Raw genomic sequence first — 9,244 nt, 5'->3', positions numbered from 1 at the left:
ACGGATTGGAGTGTTTTTGAGGCTGCAGCCACAGACCTGGACGAGCTCACAGATACTGTTACATCATATATCAGTTTCTGTGAGGATATGTGCATTCCTACTAGGACTTATTTAAAGTTCAACAATGACAAACCGTGGTTTACAGCAGAGCTCAGGCAGCTTCGTCAGGCCAAAGAGGATGCTTACAGGGGTGGGGATAAAGTCTTGTACAATCAGGCCAGGAACACACTGAACAGGGAAATCAGAATGGCTAAAAGAAGATACTCTGAGAAACTGAAAAACAAGTTTTCAGCTAACGACCCTGCATCAGTGTGGAGTGGCATGAAACAACTCACAAATTACAGGATTCCTACCCACAACCCTGTAGGGAACCAACAACTAGCTGATGACCTGAATGTGTTCTACTGCAGATTTGAAAGGCCCAATCTCACACCCCACACCCACTCTGACCTTCACTTCACACAAACCCCAACACCTCCTGCAACCCCCCTCCTCCCCCCTCCTGCTACTCAACCTGCACTTAAGATCTGTGAAGATGATGTGAGCTACGTCTTTTGGAAACAAAAGACAAGGAAGACTTCAGGCCCAGATGGCGTCTCACCAGCGTGTCTTCGATCCTGTGCTAACCAGCTGGCCCCCATCTTCACACAGATCTTCAATAGATCACTGGAGCAGTGTGAAGTCCCATGCTGCTTCAAACACTCAATCATTATTCCTGTCCCAAAGAAACCAAAAATCACAGGACCTAATGACTACAGACCTGTCGCCCTGACATCTGTGGTCATGAAATCATTTGAGAGACTGGTGTTGGCCCACCTGAAGAACATCACTGGACCCTTTCTAGATCCCCTTCAATTTGCTTATCGAGCAAACAGGTCTGTGGATGATGCAGTCAACACAGGATTGCATCATATCCTGCAACATCTGGACAGACCAGGGACATATGCAAGGATCCTTTTTGTGGACTTCAGTTCAGGTTTCAATACCATCATCCCAGCTATACTCCAGAATAAATTACACCAACTCTCTGTTCCCATGTCTATCTGTCAGTGGATTACGGACAGGCAGCAGCTTGTGAGACAGGGGAAACTCACTTCTAGCACCTGTACAATCAGCACTGGTGCCCCCCATGGATGTGTGCTCTCCCCACTACTCTTCTCCCTCTACACCAATGACTGCATCACCAAGGACCCCTCTGTCAAGCTCCTGAAGTTTGCAGACGACACCACTGTCATCGGCCTCATCCAAGATGATGATGAGTCTGCTTACAGAAGGGAGGTTAAACAGCTGGCTGTCTGGTGCAGTCAAAACAACCTTGAGCGGAACACGCTCAAAACGGTGGAGATCATTTTGGACTTTAGGAGAAACACCTCAACACTGACCCCCTCACCATTCTAAACAGCACTGTGGCAGCAGAGGAGTCATTCAGGTTCCTGGGTACTACCATCTCACAGAACCTGAAGTTGGAGACCCACATTGACTCCATTGTGAAAAAGGCCCAGCAGAGGTTGTACTTCCTTCGCCAGCTGAGGAAATTCAACCTGCCACTCACCCTGCCCATTACCTTTTTGAACTGATGCCTTCTTGCCGACACTTCAGAGTTCTGAGCACCAGAAGCGTCAGGCACAGGAACAGTTTTTTCCCTCAGGCTATCCATCTCATGAACAGTTAAATTGCCCCATTGAGCAATAACTATGTGCAATACACAGTTTAGTCTTTCTTATATTTATCCAACACATCCAACCTCTTCTGCCATTTCATTCCGCTGAAAAACAAACAAACAAAAAAACATTAGCACTGTACATAACAGATTTGTATTTGCACTGTACATAACAGATTGTATTAGATTTTCACTACCCATGTTTATGTGTGTATGCATGTAAGTGTGTGTGTACATATGTGTATAATTAGTTTTATTTTTTATTTTTTTATTATTATCTATGTCTTGCTGCTGTTTTTGTATTGTTTTTGTATTGTTGTACACTGGAAGCTCCTGTCACCAAGACAAATTCCTTGTATGTGTAAGCATACTTAGCAATAAAGCTGATTCTGATTCTGATTCTGATTCTTCTATTGTATCCTTGACAAGAAAAATAGAAAGACAAATTTCTTCAGACTGTTGTTCCAGTAGTCAGTACTTCAGTGGTGGTCCTAAGGCGAGATAAGTTTGGATCAGGCATGAGGAAACCTTATCTACGAGGTCACAATTCATTTTCAATAAGAGTAGCAGACAGAACAGACAGCGAGTGTTCCGTAATTCCCCTAAAGGGTGATAGAGGAGTGAGAGGCCGTTAACACAGAACGTGTTTGTGTGTTTAAAAATGTGAGATGCAGGGCAGTGGAATGGGAAAAAATGCAAGGTCTCGAGACACATTTTTTTTAAGTTGAATTTCTTATAACTTGACACGGCCGTTCCAAATACGCAGCGCTCATGTGCGAGAAGCTGCAAAGGACACGAGCACATTGGTCAAAGAAGTCTGTCTAGTGCATGTTTACATAGAAAAAAAAAGGAAAATCACCGCAGTGGAATGCAAAAACATGTTCTGTGTGAACGGCATATTTCATAGTTATATTTCAAGATTGATGCATATAAATCAGCAGGATTTTAATTGATGCATCTAGAAAACTTACGAATTGTTACAGACCTACCCTTACAAAAATTGAGAGTTCATGGCAAATTTGCAGCAAATTGTCAATTGTTGCCAAAGGTTTGCCAGAAGTTCACCACTACAAGCGAAGAGCTGCAAACTTCTGGCAAACATTTGCGGCGAATCAAATGATCATTTGCGTGTGAAAATAACCAGCTGCAAATTTGCTGCAAATCTGCAGCTAGTTTAGATTTTTTGTAAGGGTAGTCTTTAAACCTTATTAGGCTACATTACATTCATCACGTTTGGAATACATTGCTGTGGAATACAGGAGCGAATGAGCGGGAGACCAAGTCAATATTTTTTGCAAGGTCAACTTTTGAGTCTCAGACTCAAGTTTCTATCTCTGCTCAGGGGTGAGTTGTTTGTGTGAAACCCTAAATGCAGTGCTTTCTCTGAAATGGCATTTCATTCAACCAACCTTTCATACCTTTCAACATTTTGCAGTTAGCCGATCTTTCATCACGTTAATTTACCTCCATCTCTATTCACAAACTAATCAATTGATGCACATTACGCACATTGCATGCATATACAAACAAACATCGCATTCATCTGTAGACCACTCTCTGGTCCAGTGAAAACAAAACAAAATACAAACAAATGCACTCCACACAGTTGTAATTTATCTTTTTATAAATGATCTTTTATTAATTAATTAATTAATATGACAATGACTGATCAAGCTTGGAAATTGTAATTTTACAATATTTACTAATGGAATAGACAAAAGGCAAGAATATGAATGTGATTATGAAGGTGTTATGACAGACATGAACTAACTGCATCTGTATTTCCGAGCACTTTGTGTGTGTATAATAACAGCAGAGTTTTTAAATTTCAAACTCTGTCAGTCACGTAGGCTACATCACTATTTTGTTGCAAAGTTTGAGAGATCTTTATCTTAGAGCTTCCAGGTGGTTCAAAAAATGCACTGATTGAAAGCCCCGATTGCTCAATTTAGCCAGACAGCCAGCTCTAGGAAGAGTCCTGGTTGTTCCAAACTTTTTCCATTTAAGAATTATGGAGACCACTGTGCTCTTGGGAACCTTCAATGCAGCCAGAATTTTTTGTAGCCTTCCCCAGATCTGTACCTTGACACAATCCTGTCTCTGAGCTCTGCGGGCAGTTCCTTTGAACTTATGGCTTGGTTTTTGCTCTGATATGCATTTTCAGCTGTGAGACCTTATATAGACAGGTGTGTGCCTTTCCAAATAATGTCCAATCAATTAAATTAGCCACAGGTGGACTCCAATCAAAGTGAAACATCACAAAGATAATCCAGAGAACTGCCGTGGATGGCAGCCTCAATGTGGAGCTCTCCAATACTTTTTTTGTTTGTTTGTCCTGTATTTTGTCATTTTTTCCAATCGGTTCAAAGGGACAAACTGCTAAACATTTGGTAGCACATATCAGACAATTTGTTCCTGGTTTTTGACTATTCTGATGTTTTGCTGTACATTTTAGTCAGAGGCGCAGCTGTGGGAAGCGAGCAAGTGCGCTGGTCAAGCTCTGTCAGCGTGGCTTTCAAACAGCGCTGCCAAGTATTCATCTAGAAAATCTTCGCTTTCTTCCTAAAAAAATGGACAAACTACATCTCCTCACCCATACCAACAAGGACTTTTCAAACTCTGCTGCCTTGTGCTTCACAGAAACCTGGCTGAGTGAAGCCATTCCAGACAGCGCTTTATATTGGCTGGCCTTTAAGCTGTTCAGAGCGGATCGCTTTGCGGAGTTAACGAGGAAAATGAGAGGCGGTGGAAGAAGCTTTTACATAAATGAAAGTTAGTGTACAGATGTAACAACATTAAAGATGTGCTGTCCTAATTTGGTAGTGCTCTTTTTCAACTGTAAGCCCTTCTACTCACCGCGGGAGTTTTCCTAGTTTATTCTGGTGAGTGTTTATATTCCTCCACAAGCAAGTGGGAGCGCAGTGCTGCAACAGCTGGCTGATCAGATCACAGACATGGCACAACAATACCCGGACTCACTGATTATTATTCTCAGCGATTTTAACAGAGCCAACCTCACCCATGAACTGCCAAAATACAGACAGCACATTACATGCCCCACCAGAGACAGAAATATACTGGATCACTGTTACACAACATTAACGGATGCATATTGCTCTTTCCCTAGAGCAGCTTTGGGACTCTCCGATCACTGTCTGGTTATCTTCTTCCGACCTACAGGCAGAAACTTAAATCAGCTAAACCTGTAGTAAAGACTGTAAAAAGAAGGACCAATGAAGCAGAGCTGGAACTACAAAATATATATAAACTATATATATATATATTGAACAAAAAGAAACCACTGCAAAATTATCAGTTTCTCTGGATTTACTATTTCTAGGTATATGTTTGAGTAAAATTTACATTTTTGTTTTATTCTATAAAGTACTGACAACATTTCTCCCAAATTCCAAATAAAAATATTGTCATTTAGAACATTTATTTGCAGAAAATGTTAACTGGTCAGAATAACAAAAAAGATGCAGTGTTTTCAGACATTCAGAAATCAATATTTGGTGGAATAACCCTGATTTTTTTCATTCACACCTTCCATGCATCTTGGCATGCTCTCTACCACTCTTTCATATTGCTGTTGTGTGACTTTATGCCACTCCTGGCACAAAAATTCAAGCAACTCGGCTTTGTTTGATGGCTTGTGACCATCCATCTTCCTCTTGATCACATTCCAGATGTTTTCAATGGGGTTCAGGTCTAGAGATTGGGCTGGCCATGCCCGATTCCAGCCTTTCTGAAGGACCCCCAGATCATCACCGATGCTCCAGCAAGGCTGGAATTGGGCAGATTCATCTTTTTGAAGGACGCATGAATCAAGCCATGTACAAGGTTATCCTAGAAGAAAACTTGCTTCCTTCTGCTCCGACAATGTTCTCCAACTCTGAGGATTGTTTTTTCCAGCAGGACAATGCTCCATGCCGCACAGCCAGGTCAATCAAGGTGCGGATGGAGGTTGTGTGTGAAAATCCCTGGAGATCAGCAGTTACAGAAATACTCTAACCAGCCCATCTGGCACCAACAATCATCCATGCAATTATCTAGTCAGCCAATCTTGAGGCAGTAATGCAGTGCATGAAATCATGCAGAACCGGGTCAGGAGCTTCAGTTAATGTTCACATCAACCATCAGGATGGGAAAAAATGTGATCTCAGTGATTTGAACTGTGGCATGATTGTTGGTGCCAGATGGGCTGGTTTGAGTATTTCTGTAACTGCTGATCTCCTGGGATTTTCACGCACAACAATCTCTAGAATTGACTCTAGAATGGTGCCAGAAACAAAAAACATCCAGTGAGCGGCAGTTCTGCGGATGGAAACGCCTTGTTGATGAGAGAGGTCAACAGAGAATGGCCAGACTGGTTCGAACTGACAAAGTCTATGGTAACTCAGAAAACAAAATGTACAATTGTGGTGAGAAGAATATCATCTAAGAATGTTATTCTGATATGCGAGTTGGTGCTATTTTGGTGGCACGTGGGGGACCTACACAATATTAGGCTGGTGGTTTTAATGTTGTGGCTGATTGGTGTGTGTATCTATCTATCTATCTATCTATATATATATATATATATATATATATATATATATATATAACTCAGCAAAAAACAAAAAACAAACAAAAAGAAATGTCCTCTCACTTTCAACTGCTTTTATTTTCAGCAAACTTAATGTGAAATATTTGTATGAACATAAAAAGATTCAACAACTAAGACATAAACTGAACAAGTTACATTTTGCGTTTAAGATGTTTATAACAAAATGCGGCAAGTTATTACAAAATGCGGCAAATTATTACATAATAGAGTGAAAATGTATTACATTTTGGACAGGTATCACAAAATGTGGTGTTATTACACAATGTGTTGTTACAAAGTAGGTTTTATGCAGCCTAATCTCATGAAGTTTACGTGACATAATATTTTTGCAAAATAACATTACGTTGTTACATATTGTGGCAGTTCTGATGTATAATGCTATTCAGCGGCACAGTGTGGACGAGATAAATGTTCCCCCAAACAATTTAAATTTATTAAGTTAATGCTGTAGCAAGTTTTCAATCAATGAAACCTACCTCCCTACCCTAGACCTTAAATCTAAACCTAACAGAAAGTGTCATAAAAAGCAATGTGGTCTTAAACAAATAATTCAACTGTTGTTTTCAGGGCCTCCTGATTGGACAGAATTATGAGTTGATTTGATTGGTGGATAAGCAGTGACCTCACTCCTCCCAGGTTCAGAGGTCATTTGGTCCCAGTAGTGAATAGAGTTTCACCGGCCAGAATGCTGTCTGGGTGTGGGGAAGTTACATAATAACTTTAGCAGACAGACTTTAGCTCAAGGTATAAGGAGCATAAGCTCTTTAAAGACTGTAATAAATTTGGTGTGGTAATTAAACATGGGTATGGAAGCTGTGATCACACTGTAGAGGTCACTAAAAATGTGATCTGTAGAAATATATAAAAATGGTCAAATCATCAATTTTAAGATCACGACAGCCAATTTAACCAAAGATGGTTGAACAGGAAAGTGGGTCAGTATGACTGGTGCCACACCAGCAGAATTTTCATCAAAGAGTAATTCATGAAGCATTTTAATGCTGCAAGTAGCTTCTAAATCCACAAAAGCTTAGAAGTCATTCTTCGGTCATGGTCGGTTGGTCAGTGGAGAACTCCTAGTGGGAAGATAATAATCTGGCCCAGATCTTTATGTAAATGTGGTGACATTTTTGAAAAATTATATTACATGGTTCATTACAAGAGCGAGTTAAATTTTCTCCCAAACAAATGAGGTTTTTAAGGTTACTGCTCTATCAAGTTTTAAATCTACAAAACTGACATCCCTACTCCTAAACCTTAAACCTAATCCTAGCCGATGGTGTCAGAAAAGCAAATTTGAGATGAAAAACAAAATTGCTGAAGCAACCACGTCATTTTGTGGTGCTTCTATGACACTTTTGGTTCACGTGTCGCTCTTTAGCATCCCCCGGTCCTTTGCATCACAAGTGCAATGCTCTACTGAGCTACAGTGCAATTTAATCAGCACACTTAAACAAACTTGAAAATGTAGATGGTTATGTAATACAAACGTTAAAATGTATTGCCACACGAGTCATGCACTATAGTAAAAGTGTTCAGATGTCATTAGATAGCCTTGTGTGAGGAACAGGGTGGAAAGTGTTTATGAACTGATAATCTACCGTTTTTCTTTTTTGTTTGAAAGTGAAGTAGTGCATCTAGTGTCCATTTCATCAGGAAACTGCCACGATATGTAAAATAAGCCATGTAAAAATAATTTTGATAAAAATGTAAGTATAGTAATGTGATTTCCCTTACATAAAATCTAGAGATCTGACAAACTTGCTGTAAACTTGCCACAAATTTCCCACTTATTATTTTCACATGCAAATGAGCTTGCAATTCGCCACAAATGTTTGCCAGAAGTTTGCAGCTCTTCACAGATAGCGGTGAACCTGCAGCAAACCTTTGGCAACTATGAATTGTTTGCCGCAAAGCTCATTTGCATGTGAAAGTAATGAGTGGGAAATTTGCGGCAAGTTTGCCACAACTCTTGATTTTTGTAAGGGTTATGACCAGGTTGCATAAAATCAGTCCATGAGACTTGAGTGTCTTCTGAAGGCATACAACAGGTTTTGGTGAGAATCAAATATTTTCCTTTTATATTCCACAAAAACACAACCACATACGGGTTAAGAACGAGATGAGGATGAGGGCAAATAATGACAGAATTGAATTTTTGGCTGAACTATTGTGACCTATGGGAATACAGATCTGATTACATCACGACTCTAACATGAGAAAAGGAAAGAGCGATGAAAATACTTTCCAGAAGAACAAGATCTGTCTCTGTTTCACATCAGGGCCACGGCATGTACTAAAATCTAAGCGCAGAAGACCTCCAGTTCACTGCACAAGCCCAAACAAACAGAGGAAGAGAGCAAAGAACAAAGACACTGAGAGGAATGGCAGTAGCCTGATGTGGGTTGATCGGTGTCAGTGGCGAGTCACTCAACCAGGCCTCTGTTTTATTTAATGTGGGGCAGGACTCAAGAGAAGTGAGGGAGAGAGGAAGAGGTAAAAGAGTGCAGTCTGATGAGAGCTTCCTCTGGGGCTGTGTTGTGTTTTCCAAATGATGCACATGAGGGCTAATCTGTGGCCCCTGGAGAAGACAGCAGCTCCTGGCGGCCCTCGGCACATTGTTCTGTTATCATCGGGCATGGCTGATGAGTCTCCAGACATTCAACCTCTTGCTTATCATGAGTTTGTGGCCAACAAAAACAGAAAACGCATAAAGCGTTTGCAATTATGAGTGCACACCAGTGTTGGGGAGAAACTAACTAAACCCTTACAAAAAATATGGCAAACTTGAGTTCATGCAAACTAGCCGCAAACTTGCCACAAATGTGCCGCAAATTTGCCACTAATTATTTTCAAATGCAAATGAGCTTGTGATTTGCCACAAATGTTTGCCATAAGTTTGCAGCTCTTTACAGGTAGTGGTGAACCTGCAGCAAACCTTTGACAACAATGGAAAAGTTTGCCGCAAAGCTCAT

The sequence above is a fragment of the Myxocyprinus asiaticus genome, chromosome 6, assembly GCF_019703515.2.
Source record: "Myxocyprinus asiaticus isolate MX2 ecotype Aquarium Trade chromosome 6, UBuf_Myxa_2, whole genome shotgun sequence".
In the NCBI taxonomy this organism is placed as follows: domain Eukaryota; kingdom Metazoa; phylum Chordata; class Actinopteri; order Cypriniformes; family Catostomidae; genus Myxocyprinus; species Myxocyprinus asiaticus.
Note: the sequence above shows the minus strand (reverse complement) of the source record.